At 42.5% G+C, this 12,123-nt stretch overlaps 1 long non-coding RNA gene across 1 annotated transcript; it reads right to left on the bottom strand.

The window, feature by feature from the left end:
- Positions 1 to 436: 436 nt before the first annotated feature.
- LOC133393094 (uncharacterized) lies at positions 437 to 6,969 on the bottom strand. Its single transcript, XR_009766002.1, has 2 exons — positions 1,581 to 6,969; positions 437 to 1,506 (listed from the first exon to the last, which is right to left on the bottom strand). It is a non-coding gene; the product is annotated as an uncharacterized LOC133393094 (long non-coding RNA).
- Positions 6,970 to 12,123: the final 5,154 nt, after the last annotated feature.

Raw genomic sequence — 12,123 nt, 5'->3', positions numbered from 1 at the left:
CTGCTTGGGATCCCGCCTCTCGCCGAACGTGTTGACCACACCAGACTGGCATTTATCACGGGAATCTTAAACGGAACCATCGACTGTCCCGAGCTGCTTTCAAGGATTCCCCTCTATGTTCATGCCAGAATACTCCGTTGCCGACCAATGCTGGCAGTCGCTGAAACCCGAACAACATTTGGCTCTCGCAATCCCCTTCTTTGTATGTGCTGTCTACTAAATTCAGCTGACGATATCTATGAGCCTGGAATGACGATAACGAAACTGACTTCACTTTCAAGTGTTCGGAATGCATGCAACAACAACTATATATAAATGTTCTGTTCGTTATCTAATGTCTATTGTAAACAAATTTTGACTCGAGAGGGCTTTATAGTCCATCGATTAATAAACACTAAACTAAATTAAACTAAAATAAACCGGTCGACGCGTGGAGTAGTATTACGGTAATGATAAAGAGTATATTTTTTATTGGAAGACTTAGTTGAAAAAAAGAAAATAATAACGTATTTTTTACTAACTTAAAATGTGTCATCAGCACATATTCTATTCCCTGATACCAGAAATGCCCGCCCAAGACAGGTTGAATTTCTAAGCCTACTTGGGTTGGCGTTTTCAATAAAGTCCGCGCATCTGCTGGAAGTCTAAGCTTAAGCTTCCTGCAAAGCAGTGCCAACAGCATGTTTATTGTGGACCGTGGTAGATTTTTCGTTATAGCAATATAACGCAGACCTTCCTTGAGGGTGATATTGTCGAAAAAACTGTATGTGCTGTCTCTCTCTACATACACATCTTCCACGTCGTGATCCGCGATTTCGACGTTATCATCCAGCAAAAAATTCTCAGCATTTGCATCCAATACTGTATCACTATGGCCAACATCTTCACCACCACGGAATGTATCTTGAGATTGATGATCTGTTTCGGCAAAGCTGTTAGAATCTATTTGAGCTGGGCTCTTGCTTAATGGTTCGTCTGTGAAATATTATTAATTTCATATTTTGTTTTCTAAACAGTTTAATATTAGTGACAGGTAAATTCAAGAACAACCGGATGAGTTATTATGAGCCGTCGTAGTTGTTCAGAACCGGCCGCAACAGCCGACAAACGGCTCTGAACGGTTCCAAATGGCTCCAAACGGCTTCAGACGGCTCCCACGGTTCTAACGGCGCCGGCTACGGTCTACCGGCTTAGCTGCCCACTAGCGGCTTCAGCCGGCTCAGACCGGAACTTTCAGTTTGATACAGCGGGAATCAGGACCGGAATGGAAACGTTCGGAAGCGCTTCGCAGTCCTCGGTACGATTTGGGGAACTTATCACAAATTTATGTATAAAGTAACTTTCCTTCAACGATTAGATTCAGCATAGCAGATATTCCACTTGGACCAGCAATTTGAGCTTGCCGTCACTCCTCTTCAGCTTCGCGGTCCAATTCATCCATAATTTTCCTTCTTCTTTTCGAGAAAGTGCCATATCGACGCATTTTTTCGAGGCCATTTTTGGATCCTATAACAATACACAGTTTATTAACTGAAAAATAAAAAAAAACACTAGCAATCATCACACTTTACACAACTTACCTGCTAATTTAACCCAATTTAACAACTTTACGCTTGCGCACACACTGACGCTATAAGTCAATAAAGTTAAATATTGATAACCGCACTTATATACGCGGTATGCACAAGCAAATTAAACTATACTTTATTGAAATAATATTAGTTTAACACATAAATCACTCAAGAATTTCACCGAACCAAACCAAGCCAATTTTTGTCAACACTGATATTTGTCAAACGAGGGAGGCGAACCGCAGATGAAGAAAACAACTTTTATCACTATGGGACTGCTTCAATTTTAGCTTCAAATATTTAGAATAGTTTTGTGTACAACTTTAAATTGCCAGGAAAAAAAAAAGATTTAAAACACAACAAAAATTTATTGAATCATCATACCTCTTAAAATAATTGTAAATTATTGTGTGTTGTAGTAAATTTCATTAGATTATGCTTATCAGTTTTATTTCTGTTTTGCCAATTAGAACTATGATCCGCCCATAGTTTCTTTCGCTCTCTCATCAGATTGAAAATTTTACCAACACCGCAAATGTGGAAGCATTGCTGCATGAAGTAGGTTGGTAAGGCATGGCGGAATGAGAGCGAGGATCTCACACACAGATGTAACATCATCTCAATGAAGGGAGCAATCGGTCATTGGGGGGTTGGTGGAGTGCGTATGTGTCTCTCAATCTCACCGTATTAAAACACGATGCGCAATCTCAGATTGCGCATATATTCGTTTTGTAAAAAAATATATCATATGGCGAAGCCAACCCTGAGCTATAAACGTCATTTCCATTCAATTTGAGATTGCGCCAAGATTGCGCATATATTTTCAATATTATATGTCCGAGATATGTAAATATTTTTTGACAGATAAATACATCAAACCAATGCGTTTGACAGATAAATATATGCGCAATCTGAGATTGCGCATCGTTTATTGATACTGTCAGAGCGAATTTTTGCTTAACACCTCAACGAAGGGAGCGTTTAGGGGTGGAGACGTGTGGAAGTGTGCGAGAGTGTCGCATGATTGCTCGCAAGTGTAGAGCGGGGGTAGCGAGAGACAGAGTGTAGAGGCGATTTCTGCCAAGAGGGTGGCTGTTTTCCTGAGTCTCACTTGGACTGTTTTAAATGTTTCTCCTTTTAATGCTTGTTGCAGCCTTATAATATTTTCACCGTCTGAGAAACCACATAGTTCCGTCGTCTCATAAAACGCGTTTTCGAACACGGACCACTCCTCTGGGTTACCGGCGAACGTTCAAGGTTGTATCACTCGAACATGACGCCGTAGATCCGAGATTGTCCCAGCGTGATCCTTGCGGATTTTGTTCTTGATTCATCCGTTGAACAAAGGTGTTGAGCACGGATTCGAGCCGTTGTATCACGTCAGGCTCTTGCCTACGTGGCTCGCGTGCTTCTTCCAAGAAACTTTGGAAGGTTCTGCTAAGATTGTCCAATTGAAAATTAGCAGTTTGAATGGGTATTGCTTTCGATGGATCATTTGGAGGGTTCGATATAGGCGAGATCACTTCCGTCGATCTTGCTCTGGTGGATGGTTTCAGATTCACTATGTTCGTATCCACTGCTACCTGGGCTGTTTGGGTCGCTAACGCGGGCGTCGCACGATGAAGGTTAGATGAAGCGAGGGCGGTGTTTCAGGAGTGCACAGATGGCATGTCCAATCCCTGCTGTACACGGTTTCATCTTCGTTCACGCACGCGATATGAAACATTCCTTCGCATCGATCGCACTCCACTGCATTTTCCATACTTGCACTATTGCTAGTGATGAGTCAAGTACCACTTTTCACTGTGTGGTGCTGTGGCACCACGCACAGTCTACTGTGCTGTGTGTGCGTGGTACCACACTTAATGTGTGGTCGCACAGTAGCTGTGTTCCCGCACAGATTTTGCACAGTTGCATACTGTGTTATCGCACAGTTAGTGTGCTTTGCACACTTTTTGTGCTCCGCACAGCTACCACACAGTTTGCACAGTTTGTGTGCTCCGCACAGTTATTGTGTGCTCCGCAGTTTCTGTGCTCCGCACAGTTTGTGTGCTCCGCACAGTTATTGTGTGCTCCGCACCAGTGCTGCAAAATGTCACCATCAATATCACAAAAAAACTGAGTGAATCAAAAACATTGTCAGCGTCACGTACTCAATTGCGATTATCACAGGTGAAATTCTCAAGTGGTTGTAACGAGTGATATGATTGGTGACAATTTGGGAATAAACTTTTAGTCAATCACTTTCTTATGAAATTTTCTGAACCAGGAGCACCACTGTAAAATATCACTGTTTCAGTCACCAACGCTCATGACTGAAACAAACCTCAAATCAGCTCACGTACACAAGTGCGATGATCAGACGCAAGATGAACATAGTCGTTGTGACGTGTGACCAGATTGGTGACATTGCAGCAACCACCTCTTGGTCGGTCATTTTGACGTGACTTTGTTTGTATGTGATCAATTTCGAAATGTCACTGGTTCTATCACGAGCACTCGTGATTGAACTGAAATGCATTTCGGTTCACGTACACATGTGCGATGATCAGGGGTAAGACGCACATGGTCGTTGTGACGTCTGATCTGATTGGTGATATTTTGGTAACCAACTCCTGGTCAATCAGTTTGTCGTGATTTTTTGGTATTTTATTATCGTGATAGACTTAGAATATACGTGGCGCGGGCGAGTGGTGTTTTATTAACCATGTGCATATGATTACAAGCAGTAATCGGTTCTGCTAGCTGGTTAAATGATCCCGCATCCTACACATATTGCCAGACTCATTTTGCTGATCCAAACGTTTATGTATGAACTCTCGTAAGCAGTGCACATGCAAGGATGCCGCGAGCGTTGCCTTTCTGTGAAAAATTCACAAACCCGCGACAATCACGGTTGCCTCTGATTTAGTTCTAAAACTGAGAAGTTGTTTTAGAACAAAGAGCTCGCAAAAATTGTCGCGGAAGATTTTGTGGGTCGTCTAGAAGCAGTGTGACAGAAAGTAGCCCAATTTTGCAAACAGAGCTACTTGCCTAGCGCAATAATTTTGCTGCACCAAATAGAATCAAATTATCCAGTTTGTTCTAGCCAGATTAATGCCATACTAAAAGAAAAATAAAATTGAGCACAATTCGACATGTTTTTTATGTTTTTTTTTAACAAAAAACAAGCAGGTTGATTGGGTAAACTGAGCTACTTTGATCTACTCGGTGTCAAATTTATCAATGCAATTCACCAAAAACGTGAGCGAAATTGTCGCAAAAAACGTTGTCGCTTTAAGTCTATTTAAACGGTTACGGGTTTCAATCATAATATGCCATTCTATTAAGTCACTAATATTAAGATGTGTCGTACAAATTTGGAAATTAAAAAACAGGCTATGAGCAGCCTGGTCTCCATACACCTTGGGCTTGGAGAACGATTGTTGTTGATGTGTGTTTAATATTTACATTTCAAGAGGCATAGCAAGCGGAAAACGGTTTGGTTTGTTATTCGAAGCTAGGAGATAAAATTGCAAACGGTTCGTGTTTCATACCATTTAACATATCAGCAAGTCGAAGCACACGTAGAATGGGATCGAAGTAACGGCTTCATATTTTGGAACCATGCACCAACGTTGGATGCTGGTGTCATACTTAGCACTCATACTTAATTCATGGTAAGTTTTGCTTCTTTCTTTCACTCGATTGATTGATAAACATTATTATTTGCTATTTTTAGGAACGGTTTATAATGTAATAAGCTCGCGTGAAGTTTTTCCAGCTTAGTTAGATTGCGTTTCAACAGCTTCTACCGTGTGATGTAGCTGTTTCTCCGAGTTTTGCCGGTTTCAAAGGATACCCGCTCGCTGTCGGTTACTAACCAACGCTGGATGTATACAGGAGTGCATTGCCACGATTACGACGGTGCAGGCCATTTGATGTGCCGGCTGATTCTCTGACCGATCTAGTTTTGACTACCACATTTGCTCGCTTTGATGTCACCATGCTGTTGCATGCCATCGCCGAGATAAGCATCTACTTGGCTGTGAATCCACTGGATTCGATATCGCGTATAATGAACCCAATACATCACCGACGCTGGGCATTATAACATTTACCGTGGCGTGCAGCAGATCCTGTAGAACTACAGGACGCTCCAAGAAATAATTCCCATCCTGACAATGAATGAGCTGTTCGTAGTGTTGCACATAGTGCATTGTGCTAGCACTTTTCGCACAGTTTGGTCTACGAGAACGGTGCGCTTTTTGTGCTCTTAACGTGCTATGCGCTTTGAGTTTTTGAGCCCTGTCCGCTCTTTGAGCACTTGAGGTTTGGTCTCCATTTTTTCCACGTCCACGTAAAACTTTCCGCACAGTCGCGTACTTCAAGCGCTGTGTTGTAATGCGCTCATAATATGATGTGCTGTGCGCATGATGTGCCGTTTCTAGCGTTTCGAATTACAGGCGTTTCAGGTCACAGAAGTGTTCACGGGCTATGCCGGCAAGCTGGTGAACAAAGAGAACATTATCAAGGTTTACACCATGTTCATGAACGGCAAACTCGACCGACTGACGGAGATTGCCTTTTGGTCATGGTCGGTACGATTGAGAATTTTGGCAAAACGAAGTAAAGCGTCTGGCCAAGGAACCGGCCTAAGAATCCGGTCGACTCAAAAAGATAAAGTAGGCAGTTTTCCAGTAGTTGCGTCGGCGTTCGAATTCGGTTGGAAAACGATCAAGCAGATCTCCTCGGATGTGAACTCACTTCAGCGGCACCTCCTCATTCACTGTGCTGTTAGTGTAATAATTTTAATCGAATCGATGATATTCTTAGCATACGAGGCGTGTAATTTGTTAGTTTCTCCATAGTGCAAATATAAAAATATTTTTTATAGATGGATGAAAAGGTAGATAATTTTTGTTTTACATCCTGGTTTTATTATTTTCATATCCGAAAGCACTAACTCTAGACAAAGCCACCAAATTCCTGCACCTTTCATAATCCACCTTTGGCGCAATTGACACCGCGCATGGGTACGGATTTTCTAACGGGCACGGCATGCTGACACCTAGCGTCTATCCACTGCCACCAACAACAGCCCGTGTATCCGCCCCCGGAGATCATCATTAACATAGGATTCCCGTTACCATCGAACAGCGTAAAATTGGTCATCTGGACAAGAAACTTAGGTAATGTCCGCTAAAAGTCGTACTGACTCTTCCTTCCCTTCTTCCAAATCGCCTGAAATTCCAGTGCCGGCTGTTTGTGGATCTAAGTGTTTTTCTAGAGTAATTAATAAATACATTATGAAGCGGTAATCTTTGCATGTGCACTGCTTACGAGAGTTCATACATAAACGTTTGGATCAGCAAAATGAGTCTGGCAATATATGTAGGATGCGGGATCATTTAACCAGCTAGCAGAACCGATTACTGCTTGTAATCATATGCACATGGTTAATAAAACACCACTCGCCCGCGCCACGTATATTCTAAGTTTATCACGATAATAAAATACCAAAAAATCACGACAAACTGATTGACCAGGAGTTGGTTACCAAAATATCGTCAAAGTGACCGACCAAGAGGTGGTTGCTGCAATGTCACCAATCTGGTCACACGTCACAACGACTATGTTCATCTTGCGTCTGATCATCGCACTTGTGTACGTGAGCTGATTTGAGGTTTGTTTCAGTCATGAGCGTTGGTGACTGAAACAGTGATATTTGGCAGCACAGTACACAGCCAGCAATAGTCATGATTATCCTTATGCGGGCAGTAAGCTAAGCTTGTCAGTCAGAGTATCGCGTTGGACTCAAGAATTCACATGTCGTGTTCAGCATGTCATGATGCACTTTTATTGACTATCAACAATGAACATCAAGCTACCACGGAGATGTTGATTGTTTTCCTTGGTGAAAATCTCGTGATAGTCATGACATTTTGCAGCACTGCTCCGCACAGTTTGTGTGCTCCGCACAGTTATTGTGTGCTCCGCACAGTTTGTGTGCTCCGCACAGTTATTGTGCGCCGCACAGTTATTGTGTGCTCCGCACAGTTTCTGAGCTCCGCACAGTTTCTGAGCTCCGCACAATTTCTGAGCTCCGCACAGTTATTGTGCGCGCACAATTACACCACGCTCTCGCATCAATCGAAACAGACATCATACGGACGTCACACGAGGCGTAAACTTTGACGTAAACTGGATTTAAGCCATACAACTCTATAATCTTTTGACGGGAAGTTTATGCTCTCACATACAAATCAAGCGTGAATTTTTTGAGTTTACGCTTTGTGTGCTGTTATAACCAGCAAATCAGAGACGAACAAACGTATGGATTTCCCGTCAGAAATCTCGAACAAACAAGACAAACATCCTCTCGAACCGATCAAATTCACAACAAATGTGGTGTCTTCTTCGATTGGTGTCAGAGCGCGAGTTATTTTTCTTTCTTCGATGCTAGAAAGAAGTGGACCTTTCGAGTGCTAGAAGCCAACTAACTTTATTTTCCATTATTGTTACCAACGCTTAATGTGACCGGTCGGCTAACGGTATCGATATGCATATATCGATCAGCATATCGATACCCAAGTTATTCAACCTGCCGCATCAGCAGTTTGATGCCGATGTGCTAACTCGCGGTGTAATTGTGCGCGCACAATAACTGTGCGGAGCTCAGAAACTGTGCGGAGCACACAATAACTGTGCGGAGCACACAAACTGTGCGGAGCACACAATAACTGTGCGGAGCACACAAACTGTGCGGAGCACAGAAACTGTGTGGAGCACACAATAACTGTGCGGAGCACACAAACTATGCGGAGCACAGAAACTGTGCGGAGCACACAAACTGCGGTTTCGCTAAGGTACTGCGTGAAACGAAAGTAATGATTTTTTAAATTGTTGCGTCCAGCAACAAAGCTCTTTCTTTCGCGTAGTAAAAGGTTGAAACTTCAGTTTTCTTAATTCACTTCAACTGTATTAAAATTTTCACTGAAATTGCTTCTCTTGGCGCGATGATAGAAAGAGGTCGATTTTCGTCTTCGTATCCGTTTTAAAACTTCGCGCACACCCTATTGCGGTCATTCATACGTTGCACGCGAAGCTCCTTCGGGATAAACCATTCCTACTCTCGCTATTTCACCCGTGTTGACTTCGCCTGTGCTACCTGTCCCTCTCTCTCACTTCACCACAACGTAGCTGTCAAGTTAGAACCGCTGTTGATAAACAACAATGCCCTTGTCTTGCACTCTTTCATCTTTTGCGCCGATGGTGATTTGATGATATATCTTTTGGTGTGCGCGTTTGGAAATCGCGTTTTGCTGCCTGCGTTCGAATTGGTTAAAACTTTCTTCCTCCTTTTGTTTTAACGACCGGAATATTTCCAGTTCGATTCTTTCGTTTCTTTTTCCCACAAAGAAGTTGTTAAGTATTTTCACTGCATTTTCGTACACAGATGTAACTTTGAGTCGGAATGGTATTTCGATTCGCCGGAGTGCTTCTTCTTCACTGGGCACTTCGCTAAATTATAGAAAATTCGATGCAGGCCCCTTCCTCCTCGTTCTAGCATACACGCTAGTTTGGTGTTTTGTTATTTAATAGATTTAAGCGATAAAATTAATTCCAGCGCACGATGCCACTCTTTCCATTCTCGCCGTAAGTCTGCCGGGTTCGCCGCGTCGTTGAATGGTTTCAATGGTCAACGTTCCAAATTCATATATGGAAAAATGAAAATTAATATGATTTATCTCTTTACAAAGATGTCCCTTTACGTAAGTGACGCACACAATTGATTGTAATATCTGACGCGAAAATCTAACGAGAATAAAAAAAACCGTCCAAATATTATTTTTACTTTTTGGTTATCGTTACCATTTTACACTCTTGGATATTCTCAACCATTTCCCGCTCCCGCTTTGTGCTGCGGCCACGCACCGGACTCACAATTGAACTGTGTTTTTTTCCTTTTCGACACTTTACCGGACTTTACCGGTGTTGGAACCTTACAACAGCAAAATAGGATGGTTCCAACGACCGGTCGACATATGAGTTAGGTATAAGAGACAGAGGAAAAGAGATGGGAAAAAGAGAGAATAGTTGTAAGGAAATAGGATAAAAAGATTCGCAAAATTAGCCAGAGCGATATTTACAAACGAACTGGCGGAATAAAAAGACTTTCAACTCGTACGACGTAACAACATCAAGTCCCGAATAGACCGTGCCCCATACGTAGGACTGATTATCCTGCTATGGTAACAATAAGTCACTGAAAGCCAAGCTCACTTCACTAGTGGGTACAGGCAGGCTTTGACCGACAGCGGTTGTTGTGCCAAAGAAGAAGAAGAAAGTATCACAAAAAAAACCTTTAACGTGTTCGGCACTAAATTATTTTCTCCTTCGTTTGCTAACAACCGGTCTTGTCTTTTGTGCTGCGGTTCTATTTTGTACCGGACTTAGGGCTTGGTACTTGTTTCGACGCAGCGTATCGCAACGCATTGCGTGACGCTCGCTGGTATCTAATCGCTGCGTTCTGCATGAATGTGTCAACACATGTTACAAAGAAAAACATCAACAAACAGCAATAATACCTATTATTTACAGATTCTGAAGTGATTATAAAGTTAATTACTTACTTTATTTACTTATTACTTACTTTCTCTACATTTATTCTCTACATTTTTATGTCGAAATATAAATTTTTCTACTTTGACGCTGCGTCGTGCTTCGTTAACGCATGCGTCTGTCAAATCCCATACATTTTGGCAAAATCGCAACGCATTGCGTCGGAACAAGTACCGCTCTCTCACACTTTTACACTTTTCTACCCGTGTGCGACACTTCAATCTGTGTTCTGTTGGTGTGGAAATTATACCTATGCAATTGAATAGATCGATCCCGTTCAAACAGATTAGTCATTGTTCGCGAATGAACTGAACTGAATTGATTGCGCTCATCATGTTGATCCATATTTAAGTAGTTTTTTTAATAGAATCCTTGAGTGTGTATAAGGCATGGGGTAAAATATATGCTGGAGACATTTTTGCTCGTATTACTTTTTTACATGCTAGTTTTTGGTCGGTTTTGCGATAGCTTGTGTTGACCAGACAGCAGATGGGCCGAATGTTTAATGTTTTTAAATTGTTGGTTACAACCGCAGAATGAGTACTTCTTTGGCTACAGTATGCGTCTATGGTGGGTAAATGAAAAAGATAACGAGCATTCTTTGTGAATAAAAACCCCATGAAAAAAAGAACGAAAGAATCGTCGTTCACGTTCGGTTCTTTTTGGTGAGTGAACTAGTTCGTTCGCGTTCGGAGAAAAGAATCGTTTTGCCCATGCCTAGTTCACACCAACGATCCGTTTTACTTTCACCCTTTTATATTCACTAAAGCAGCGGTCTATTTGCTATTTAATATAGTTACTCTTTCCGGGTTCTTTTTTTTAATATACCGACTGCGCCAATTGTAGAGTTGTCCCGTTTGGTCTCTTTATTTCGCTTTGCTTCTGTGGTTACATATGTTTATACGTCCGTTTTAGTGATGCGCGTTGCGTTCCGAACCTGCCAGGTGCGATCCGTTCCAGCATGCAAGCATCCGGACCGCGATCTTTATTTTTAACCCAAGCAGGTTCAAACTGAACCTGTTGCTCCCACTGATCTTTGCGATCTGAACCGACTGTTATCAACGATCTTATCGATCCTATCTGAACCGGCTGATCAATCTAGGGTTGGACGTTGCGGTATTTTTTATGTTTAATTTTATTTTAACAAACAACTTAAAAACTAAGCGGATTGCGCGCGCGTCCGATCGCTGCCGTTGCCGTTCGTGGAAGAAGGTTCCCGCTGTTCGGGCGATCACCTTTCTGCTGTTGCCCTCTCACGCACACCAACCAACGCGTTGATGGCCGCCAAATTATGGCACTCTAATTATAGCATTATGGTTCAATTCGCTAGTTATAATATTCGTTAATTATAGCATTGCAGCTGCCTCAGCTCCTAACTCTTGTGTATAAACATCCTCCCCCCCTTGATATGGCATATAAACAAATCGATTGCTACCGGAAAGCACAACACAACAAACTCCCGTCAGAACGGTGCAACCAAAAATACAGACTGCTGCACGTGCATTCAGCGCTATCAACCTATTCTCCTATCAATTTCTCTTTGTTCAAATCAACCTCCTCTGAAGCTGCGTCGTCTATTGACGATGGTATCGGTAACAGGCATATTTTTGTTATGGGACGTTTGTATATACCCTTACTGGTGCGCACAGATACTACTCTCGTTATTCCGTCCCTTCCAGCATGCGTCTCAACAATACGTGCCAAAGGCCATCGGGTTGCGGGTAACAGCTCATCGATGAGAATGACCATCCTGCCGATAGTGAACTGAGGATTCTGTTCATGTCCCACCGTGTCCTTTTGCAGCTCTTGCAAATATTCGCCTTTCCAGTGGACCCAGAAACGCTGCACGTAGGCTTGTAGCTTCCAATAGTGCTCCAACCGGTTTAAGGGAACGTCACACAAGTTAGGTTCGGGAAGTGCTTGCATGGAGGTACCGATCAGAAAGTGG

This window comes from Anopheles gambiae, chromosome X (assembly GCF_943734735.2).
Source record: "Anopheles gambiae chromosome X, idAnoGambNW_F1_1, whole genome shotgun sequence".
Classification (NCBI taxonomy): Eukaryota; Metazoa; Arthropoda; class Insecta; order Diptera; family Culicidae; genus Anopheles; species Anopheles gambiae.
Note: the sequence above shows the minus strand (reverse complement) of the source record. Positions and strands in the feature narration are given on the sequence as shown.